Source organism: Penicillium alfredii, assembly GCF_028826965.1.
Source record: "Penicillium alfredii strain IBT 34128 chromosome Unknown utg000011l_segment0_segment0, whole genome shotgun sequence".
Lineage (NCBI taxonomy): Eukaryota > Fungi > Ascomycota > Eurotiomycetes > Eurotiales > Aspergillaceae > Penicillium > Penicillium alfredii.
The window spans coordinates 1,241,237-1,251,781 of record NW_026622708.1 but is presented as its reverse complement, the minus strand read 5'-3'; positions in this window follow the sequence as shown (position 1 = coordinate 1,251,781).

Sequence of the window (10,545 nt, the reverse complement as noted above, 5' to 3'; positions counted from 1 at the left end):
TAATAATAATAATATTATTCTAATAGGGTTTTAGCAGCTTTTAAATTAGTTTATAGGATTTCTTTTTTAAGTAATATCTTATCTTTTTTATCTTTATTTCTTATATTTTATAATAGCTCCTTTTATATTTATTATATCTTTTTCTAGAATCTACTAATTATATTTTAATAGTTAACCTTTGTATTTAATTAAGAAATAGGATTTCTTATTAAAATATTAATAATCTTTTATTTCTTTAATCTTTTATTTATTATTATCTTATAATTCTAGTATTAGTATATTTCTATTATTATTCTATTTTTTCTCTCTATTTCTAGGGCTTAAAAAATAATATATAGAATATATTATAAATTCGATTATACTAGTTTAATAGAACTAGTCGATATATCTATAATTTAATTATTTTAAGAATTCGGAGAGGTCTAATAAATTTAAATACTAGTTTCTTTAATATCTTTAATCTTAAGTTTTTTATTAATAGAGCAACTAAATCCCTATATTTAAATTATATTTTTTTCGGATTTTATTATAATATTTTATTTATATTTCTATTATTTTTCGCTATTATTCTATTAAATCTTGTCTTAACTTTTATAGTTTTTTAATATATATTTCTATTATTTCTATTACTAGGATTTTTTTAAAAATATATTATCCTTAATATATAGTGGGAAATTAAGTAAATATCCTCTATTAAACTTTAGAATTAGGATTTCCTTATTATTATATTAGAAATATTATTATATATAAACTATATATTTCTTGGTAGTTTTAGCTATATAATCTATTCTCTATTAATAAAATAATAAAGATAGTATTCTAGTATTTAATTTACTCTTTCTATTTAGTTATTAGTTTATAAATAAATACTATTAAAAGATAGAGTTTAATATAGTTAATATAGTATAATTTTAACTAAAATTTGCTAGTAAAAAGTAATCCTTAATCTAAGATAATTCTATCTAGTAATCTATACTATAGTTCTATTTTATTATGGAATAATTCTATAAATTCTATAAAATTAATTATTATTAATATAGTAAAGAATAAGGACTATTTTATTGGTCTATTAATAATATATTAAAAGACTATAATAGTATTAATGATGATTTAAGTTATTATATAGGCGATATTTTAGTATTATTATTCTTTAATATATTATATATCTAGATATATTCTTTTATATTATCCTAAAGTTTAATCTAATAGAGTTTCTTTTTTAGTAGCGTTTTAGTTCTATTTCGCCTAAAATAATCTACTAAAGGGTTATTATAATAAATATTTAGTAGCTTTTTTCTAAAATTCTCTTTTCTTAAGATTAAAAATTAATTTTCAAATTAAATAAGGCTTTCGAGATTAATATTCTAATTTTTAAAGCTTTTAAATATCTATTTTAACGTAGCTTTTAGTTTTTATATCTTTAGGTCCTTGTTTTAGATCTATTTAATTATTATCTATAATTTAGTATTAGCTTTTTACAGGCTAAATAATAACTTTTTAGTTATAATCTATTTTTATAATAATATAAATAATTCTCTTTCTAGAATATCCTTTTAAATAGAATTAGGTTTTTTTAAAGGTTTATTTCTAGAATTACTTTTTCTTAAATAGTAGTTTTTTAAGAGTTAATAAATATAATAAATATCAATTATATACTATATAAAAAGGTTTCTTAATTATCTACTATTCTAAATAGTATTAATAATAGCTTTACTTTCTATAATTTATATTTTCCCTCGAATTTAATACTAATAAAATTACTTTTAATATAGATATTTATATCTATATATATTTCGATTTTATTCTATAGTTATACTAGAATATAAAGATAAATCTTAGTTCTTATTTAAAGTAATATAGTTAAATATATAAGATTTAGACTAATTTATTATCGTTTCCCGATTTAATCTAAATAGTTATTTATATACTAGCTTTTTTACTCGATTTATTAGAGTAATAATTAATAAGATAGATTTTTTTTTATCTTTTCTAATTAGGTTTCTTTCTAAATCTTTTTTTAGATTCCTAAGATTTATAGTTTTATTAATATCCATTCATCCGAAATTATTTATTTATAGATCCTTTAAGAGTTTTAGGGTTTTTTCGTTTTTATATCGATTAAGGTAATCCTTAGTAGTATATAGCTAAAGATACTATACTATTGTAGTTTTTAGATAGCTTATATATATTCCTATATATATTATTTAAGGTTATAAGTAAAATTCGAAAATATCGTAAATACCCTTTTTGTTTTTATTTTAGTAAAAGAAATATTACTCTAATAAATCTAAAAAGATATAGAACTTTTATAGGTCTTACTCTAGATATTAATAAACCTTTTATAATTACTCTATAACATTAATTTTCAAGAGTTATAGTATCTTTAATAAAAAAAGAATCTAGTTCTTAAAATAGCTCTATAAAATATTAATATTTCGCTATTCTTCTTAGGTTTTTTAGTAATATATTAGTACTATTCTTATCGGTAAATAGATTCTATATAATAAAGTCGCGATAATTTATTATTCTTTATTATGATATTTCTATAATACCCTTTTAAAAATAAAAGAGAGATTTAAGAGTTATTCTTTTTTTATTATAAAAAGAAATATATCGAGAATATTAAGATATTTCTAATTTTAATCTTATTTTTATCTTCTATAAAATACAAACCTTAATTTTATTATTAATTCGCTAAAGGTTCGGTAATATTCCTTTATCTAATTTAGCTCTTTATCTATTAGATTATCTATTATAATTTTTATAGATATTAAAGTTTTTTAATTATTTCTTAAATAGCCTATAAATCTTTATCTAGTTAAATCTAGTTAATTTTAGATAAAAGGGTTTATAATATATTTTTAGGGGTATTACTCTAACGCGTTATAATAAACTAGATTTATAGGGCTATCTTATTTCTTTTGGTAATTACAAAAGAAGATTTAGAATTATAAAGAATATACTTAGTAAAATATAAAGCCTATTAATTAGATAAAGAAATAGAAAGAAGAAAGAAAAGAAAGTAGTATATTTTTATTACTATTAAGACTAAATCTTATTTTACTAACTAGATACGAGAGTATTAATTTATTGTATAATATCTTAATAGCTCTATATATTATCTTTAATATAAACGACTAGATCTCTGCTAAATATCGCGATTATTCTACCGTAGGGTAGGTCAAGTAACAAGGTCTAACTTCCTTTGAGATCATATAATATCACCTAATCTACCCCTTCCGTCAGTTGGGAATAACTTCATGCCTCACCATCTTTGTAGACCCTCTACATAGGATCTATATATCTAAATCCTAGTATAGTATTAGTACAATTAAGAACGGGCTTAAGGCTCGTAGTTACCAAGAGAAGTATTACCTTTAAAGGACCAACTCATAGTGACTAGTTAGGTACACATAATACTAGGACTATACTAAAATCTAAATTATTAACTAAATAAAAATAATAATCATAACTTACAATAAAAATATATTTCAGTAAGATTATACTATAAATTTCTATTTTTAAAATTCTTTTTATTATATATAAACCAAGCTTTATATTCTAATGAAACAATATCAAAGATTATACAGTAAAAATCCTATAAAAAAAGGTCGAAATTTATAGAATTTAGATTATAAACTAATTATTATATTTATATAATCTTAATCCTATTAAACTAATATAAGAACTTCTAAAACTTAAAATCCTTTAATTATACTTTAGTTAGAAAATAGAAGGTCTAAAGGCCTAAATCAGATTAAAAACTCCTCAAAAAGCTATATTTAATATATAGGAGTACTTTGATCAAAATATTATTAATAATATTATTTAATCTATATATTGTATACTTACTATAATATATATAGCAAAGGGTTATTATACTAAATATAAACCGCTTCTTTATTTTATATTTGGTCTAAATTTATATTAATTAATATTAGGAGAGTATTACGACCTCTATAGCAACTAGACCTGGATAGACCCGCGGATAACCCATATAGGTCGACCCGTGGGTTAGCCTATAGGCGGGTCGTGGGTCAGACCTCTTAACCTATGGGCGGGTCAAGATTTTTTTGACTTGTCCCGCGGGTTAATAGGTTAACCTATTTAACCTATTTAGGTGGATACTTTGTTAACTATATAACTTTTATAAATTATATTATTCTTAGCTATATTTTTAGGTATTATATTAGTTTTAGTTAAATAATTTTTTATAGTAATTAGGAGAATAATTCTTAAAAAGTAATTCTAGAGAATATTATTTTAAATATTAATCGATTTTAATTTTAAAGCTTATAATTATTAAGTACTTATAGATATTTACGAACCTTACTAGAAATCCGCGGGAGGCTATAATTATCTTTATAATTATTTTTTAACTTTTTTTACTATAGTTAATAAGGTATATCGACTATAATTATTAGATCTATAGTATCCTTTTTTTTATTATTACTAATTAATATAATCTCTTTATAAGTTTTTTAGGTCTCTTTTTCTTTCTATATAATTTCTAATTTATTCTACTCCTGTGTTACGACCCCTACAGCCGCCAAACCAACTAAGGAAATATAACTCACCGATGGGCCACCGAGAGCCAACCAGATAAAACAGTCACGTGAAACGAAAAGGGAAATCAGAAGGAACGAATAGCACGTGACTAGAGTAGATATATAACTAGTCAGTCTTAGTAGTATATTCGGAGTATAGTATATACTCGTTATCTACTAAACTATCTACTAGACTATCTATTACTATAAAGGAACAGATATATAAGGATACTTATTTATCGATATATATTTAGTTCTTCGTGATCAATCTTTATACTATTATTATTTAAGTACTATTTATAGTCTCGACTATAAAAGCTAAAAACCTTAACAATCTTAGGAGCTTACTTAGTGATCTCGGATCCCTAAATAACTAATTTAATCGGCGCCCTAACTATTATACCCTATAAGTACCCTAGAGACCCGAGTCTATCTAAGGCCCTACGCGGTATTAGTATAGTTACGGACTATACTTAGGGATCGTAGTATTCTAAGAGAAGTATCACTCTTTAAGGACCCTACTTACTATAACCAGTTAACGGTTCGTAATATATTAATTACCCTATTAGTCGAAACTATAAAGCAACGATTATTATATCTTCGTATAGTAGTAACTATAAAGGCAAGGTAATCGAATCTATACCTCCGAAAACCTAGATATATCAACCTAACCTAGAATCGGAAGACGAAGACGAGAAAAGAATCAAGGAACTAGAGAGATAAATCAGTATCTTTATTAGCCAACTTACTATATTCGAACAAAAACACGATAGCGAAATTAAGAATCTTCACGACTTAGTCTAGTAAACCGATATCTAACTCTAAGCTCTATCGCTAATAGTACCGTAGCTATCTAAGGCGGAAAACTTCGATAGAACTCGCTCTAAATTATAAGGTTTCCTTACGTAAATAAATATATATCTTAATATTAATAGATATCGATTAATAACTAAAATAAGTAAAGTTATCTTCGTATTAACCTATCTATGAGGATAAGTATAGGATTAGCTTAAACTATATATCCGAGAGTACTATGAAAAAGATAGCTTAGAATAGTTAAATACTACGCGAAACATCTTTAGCGGTTATAGCAACTTTAAGAACTATCTTAAAAAAATATTTAGCGATATTAATATAAAGAAAACAGCTAAATAAAAACTTAGACGACTCCGATAGATAAGATCGGTATTAGCCTATATAACCGAATTTATACAATAAGTAGCGATACTTAAATAAGATAATTACGCTCTAATTCTATACTATAATAAAGGGTTAAAGTCCTATATTAAAGACGAAATCGTAAGATATAGAGACTTCGATACTATAGACGCGTTTATCGACTTCGCGGTCTGTATTAATAATAGATTCCACGATAGATAAATATAGAAATAAGAGATAGAAGGATAGAGATAAGGTAATAGCCGTCTATCTTATTAGCGATTCTAACCTTAATAAACGTAATAGTCACGCTCTAACGACCTATATAGTCTATAACTAATAGAACTCGATATAGTAAAGCTTCTAGAGAAGAAGTAATATTAATATAAGGAAAATAACCTATACTTTAAATATAGAAAGCCAGGATACCGATCGAAAGAATATAGGAAATATAATAATAAGCTATATTAGATATAAGTAACGAATAAAAGGCTTAATAGAGGAGTATACGATATTACTAATATTATAAAAGCCGAGGAACGAACCTAGTAACTCTACGTAATAAGAGAGTAAGGATAGGAAGAACTAGTGATTATAGATAGCAGTAAGCCACTATTACTAAAATAGAAAGTACTACGAGCACGAAACTTAGATAGTAAAATTAGCTAACTCCGAATAGCTTTATTAAAAATATATAATAAAATAACTTCGCGAAAAGAAGGACTCAAAGAATAGATAAAGATCCTTAATTAACTAGCCGACCTATACTAGTTAAAGAAATAGTAGAATAAAGAATTCCCAGAGATTAATTAGGAACGTATCGAGAGTTAAGGATAGATCTAGTATAGTCCCTAAAATACTATTAACTCCTAGAACGAATAGAGTAACTCCTAGAAATAGGAAATAGGTATCCTAAAGATACTAATTAAGATTCTAGGAACCCCGGAGATCTAAGAAACTCTATCTAAACTTCTAGAAATAGTAATTTACCTAGAAACGCCTATAAAATCCCCTAGAAATAACGAAAAGTAACCCGAATAGATTTAGAATACCTTAAGTAATAAGGCAAAAGATCTTTAAGATAAGCCGGCTTAAGAAAAGCGATCCTAGAATAAACCTATGTATTTATATAAATATCCACGATATTCTTATCGAGGCTACGTATAATACCTAAAACACGATATCTATATAGTTCTAGGATACTATAATCACGATTACGTAATCTATCGATAAGGAAAATTAAATTATAGGATTAAACCACGGCTATTATATTAGGAAAACCCGCTATAATAGAAACCTAAATTTATAGGTATTTAGCGAGGAAACGAGAAACTAAAGAATCTATAATAGCTTATAGCTATCTAATAAGGAGCCTATATAAAAGTTATAGTTAATATCGCGTATAAGGATATATAAGTAATAATCGATTTAGGGGCCTTAGGAAACTTTATAAACCTACAATATTACTAATAGAAGAATATTTAAAAGAACAAGAAGAAAAATATCTTATTTATTATTAATTTTAACAGAGAAAGGCTAAGGCTAGGAATTACGTATAAAATAGGTCGACTCCTTATAGTTTTAGGAAACTATTTTAAAATTATTAACTTCGATATTACTAACCTTAGAGAATATAATATTATATTAGGAATTCCGTGGCTACGATAATACAATCTAGTAATTAATTAGATAAAAGAAATAGTTATCTTCGATAGATATAAATATTAATAGATAAATAAGATATAGACCGGACTCGCACGACAATAACGAAAGGAACCTAGCCCTAGGGAGGTAGATAGTCCTCGAGACTCTTATAAAATAGGACTCACGAGAAGTACTTAACCTAGAGGTAGGGTATAATATAAGATAATAGATATTAATATTATCGCAATAATCGAATAACGACTAGATATAACTAATAACGAATTAAAAAAGTACGTTATAATCAAGCACGAATCGAGATCCCTCTATACTATCGCGGTAAGAGAAGAAGTATTAATACCCGATAAGTATCGAGAGTACTAGGATATATTTATACTACTAATAGAAGGAATATTACCTATATACGATTTATTCGATTATAAAATCAACGTTTAAGAAGAAAAAGAACCTAAGTTTATACTAATTTACTAGCTCTCGTAGAAAAGTCCGAGACGCTAAAAGAATATATCGATAAAAACCTATATAAAGATTATATTAGAAAATCAATATTACTAATAGGATATCCTATCCTCTTTATACTAAAGAAGGATAGATCACTTCGATTTTATGTGGACTACTAATAACTAAATTCGATAATTATTAAAGATTAATACTTATTACCTTTAATCAGCAAGATCTAAGACCGGATCTAAGGCGCTAATTACTTTATAAAATATAATATTATAAATACCTATAATTAGTTACGGATTAAAGAAGGCCACGAATAGAAAATAGTATTTTAAACTAAATTTAGATATTTCGAATATACTATTATATCTTTTAGATTTACTAACGTACTAGTATTATTCTAGCGTTTTATTTTTAATATACTAGAAGAGTACCTCGATACTTTTATAATAGCCTATTTAGATAATATTTTAGTATTCTCTAAAATAGAGGCTAAATACGTAGAGTATAATAGAAAGGTGCTATAAAAGCTTAGAGAAACTAAAGTTATACTAAAACCTAAAAAATATGAATTCTATATCTAAGAAATAACGTTCCTAGGATATACTATTAGTCTACGAGGATTAGGGATAGAGAAAGAAAAAATTAAGGCTATTATTAATTAGTCTATACTATAAAGTACTAGAGACGTCTAAAGCTTCCTCGGATTATATAATTACTACTAAAAGCTTGTACCGTAATACTCGAATTATACGGCCGGACTCTACTAATTTACTAAAAAAGAAGAAACCTTTAAATAAGATAATATAGTAGAAGAAACGTTCTAGAAACTTAAGAATCTATATATTAAAGATAGGATTATAAAAGTCTTTAATTACGAATAACTATATATTTTAGAGACTGATATATTAGATTATACGCTAGGAGTATAGTTACTCTAATTTAATAAAGAAAATACGCTACGATTAATTACGTTCTAGTCTAGGAGGATAATCCTAGCAGAACTTAACTATAATATTTACGATAAAGAATTACTAGCTATCGTATTAGTATTTTAAGTCTAGAGAGCGTACCTAGAAAAAGTAAAATATACTATAATAGTTAGGACGGACTATTATAACCTAATATTCTTTATAATAATAAAGAAACTTACTTAATAATAAGCTAGATAGGCTAAAACCCTCTCGTAGTATAATTTTAGAATTATATACTATAAAGGAACTAAAAATATAGTCACTAACGCGTTTAGTCGATAACTAGATTATAAGTTAAGAACTAGAGAAATAGAATCTACTATCTTAATAACTAACGAACGAGGAGAAATTATATATAATTAATAGATACTCTTTATAATAAACGAACCCGAAGACGACGATTAGTTTAAATAGATTCGTAGAGCTATCGTTAAAGACGAATCTATATAGAAAATCTTAGTAATAGACTAATATAGCACTATAAATAACGAAGGACTCGTTTTTATTTATAGACTAATCTACGTTCTATAACTACTATAGAAAGAAATTATTCTAAAATATCATGATTTACCCACGTATAGATATCTAGGAATCGAAAAAACCATAGAATAGATCTCTTGTAATTACTACTTTCCGAATATATACCGAAAAATAAGAAACTATATCAGAGATTACAATACGTATTAACGAGATAAGATACTAAGATAACTTCCCTAAAAAGAAATATAAATCTTAAATATACTAATATAACTATAGGAATAGATAACTATAGACTTTATTATAAAACTACCTAAATTAGAAGAATACAATATAATTATAGTTATAGTCGATCAACTTATAAAATATATATATATGGTTGCAACCATAGAAAATATCGACGTAAATCGTATAGCGAATATACTATTTCGTTACGTTTTCGTAAATCACAGAATACTAGATAAGATTATATTAGACTAAGATAAGTTATTTACATCTAATATATAGTAGTTATTTACGAACTAAATAGATATTAAGTATAGACTCTCTATCTTATATTATCTATAAATAAATAGATAGACTAAACGAATTAACTAGATATTAGAATAATACCTAAAATACTATATAAACTACTAATAGGATAACTAGATAGGATTATTGCTAATTATATAGTTCGCGTATAATAACACGATATACATAACTATAAAAGAAATACTATTCTTCGTAAACTATAGATATAATCCTAAGTTAATCGGAGAACCACGGAATAAATATAATATAGCAAAATTAACACAATTACTAGCTACCGGAGTTAAATAGCTTTATACGTAAATAGCTCGAGATATCGAATTTCTAAATCTATATATAAAGATACACTACGACTAGCGCTATTAGGATAGCCCTAACTTAAAAAAAGGGGAGAAGGTCTACCTCTTACGATAAAATATTAAAACTAAACAACTAAGCGACAAGCTCGACCACAAGAAACTAGGACTATTCACGATCGAAGAAAAGATAGGACTAGTTAACTACTATCTAAAACTACCGGAAAATATAAAAAAGATTTATTTAGTATTTTATATCTTATTACTTAAACCTACACTAAAGAATACCGAACTCGTTATAAATATAGAAATCGAAGAAGAAACTAAAAATAAATATAAGATCGAAGTAATTATAGATAACTATTAATACGATAATTAATAATAACTTCTTATAAAATAGAAAGAGTACCCTACCTCGGAAAATATATAGGAACCTATCGTGTATTTAAAAGGCTA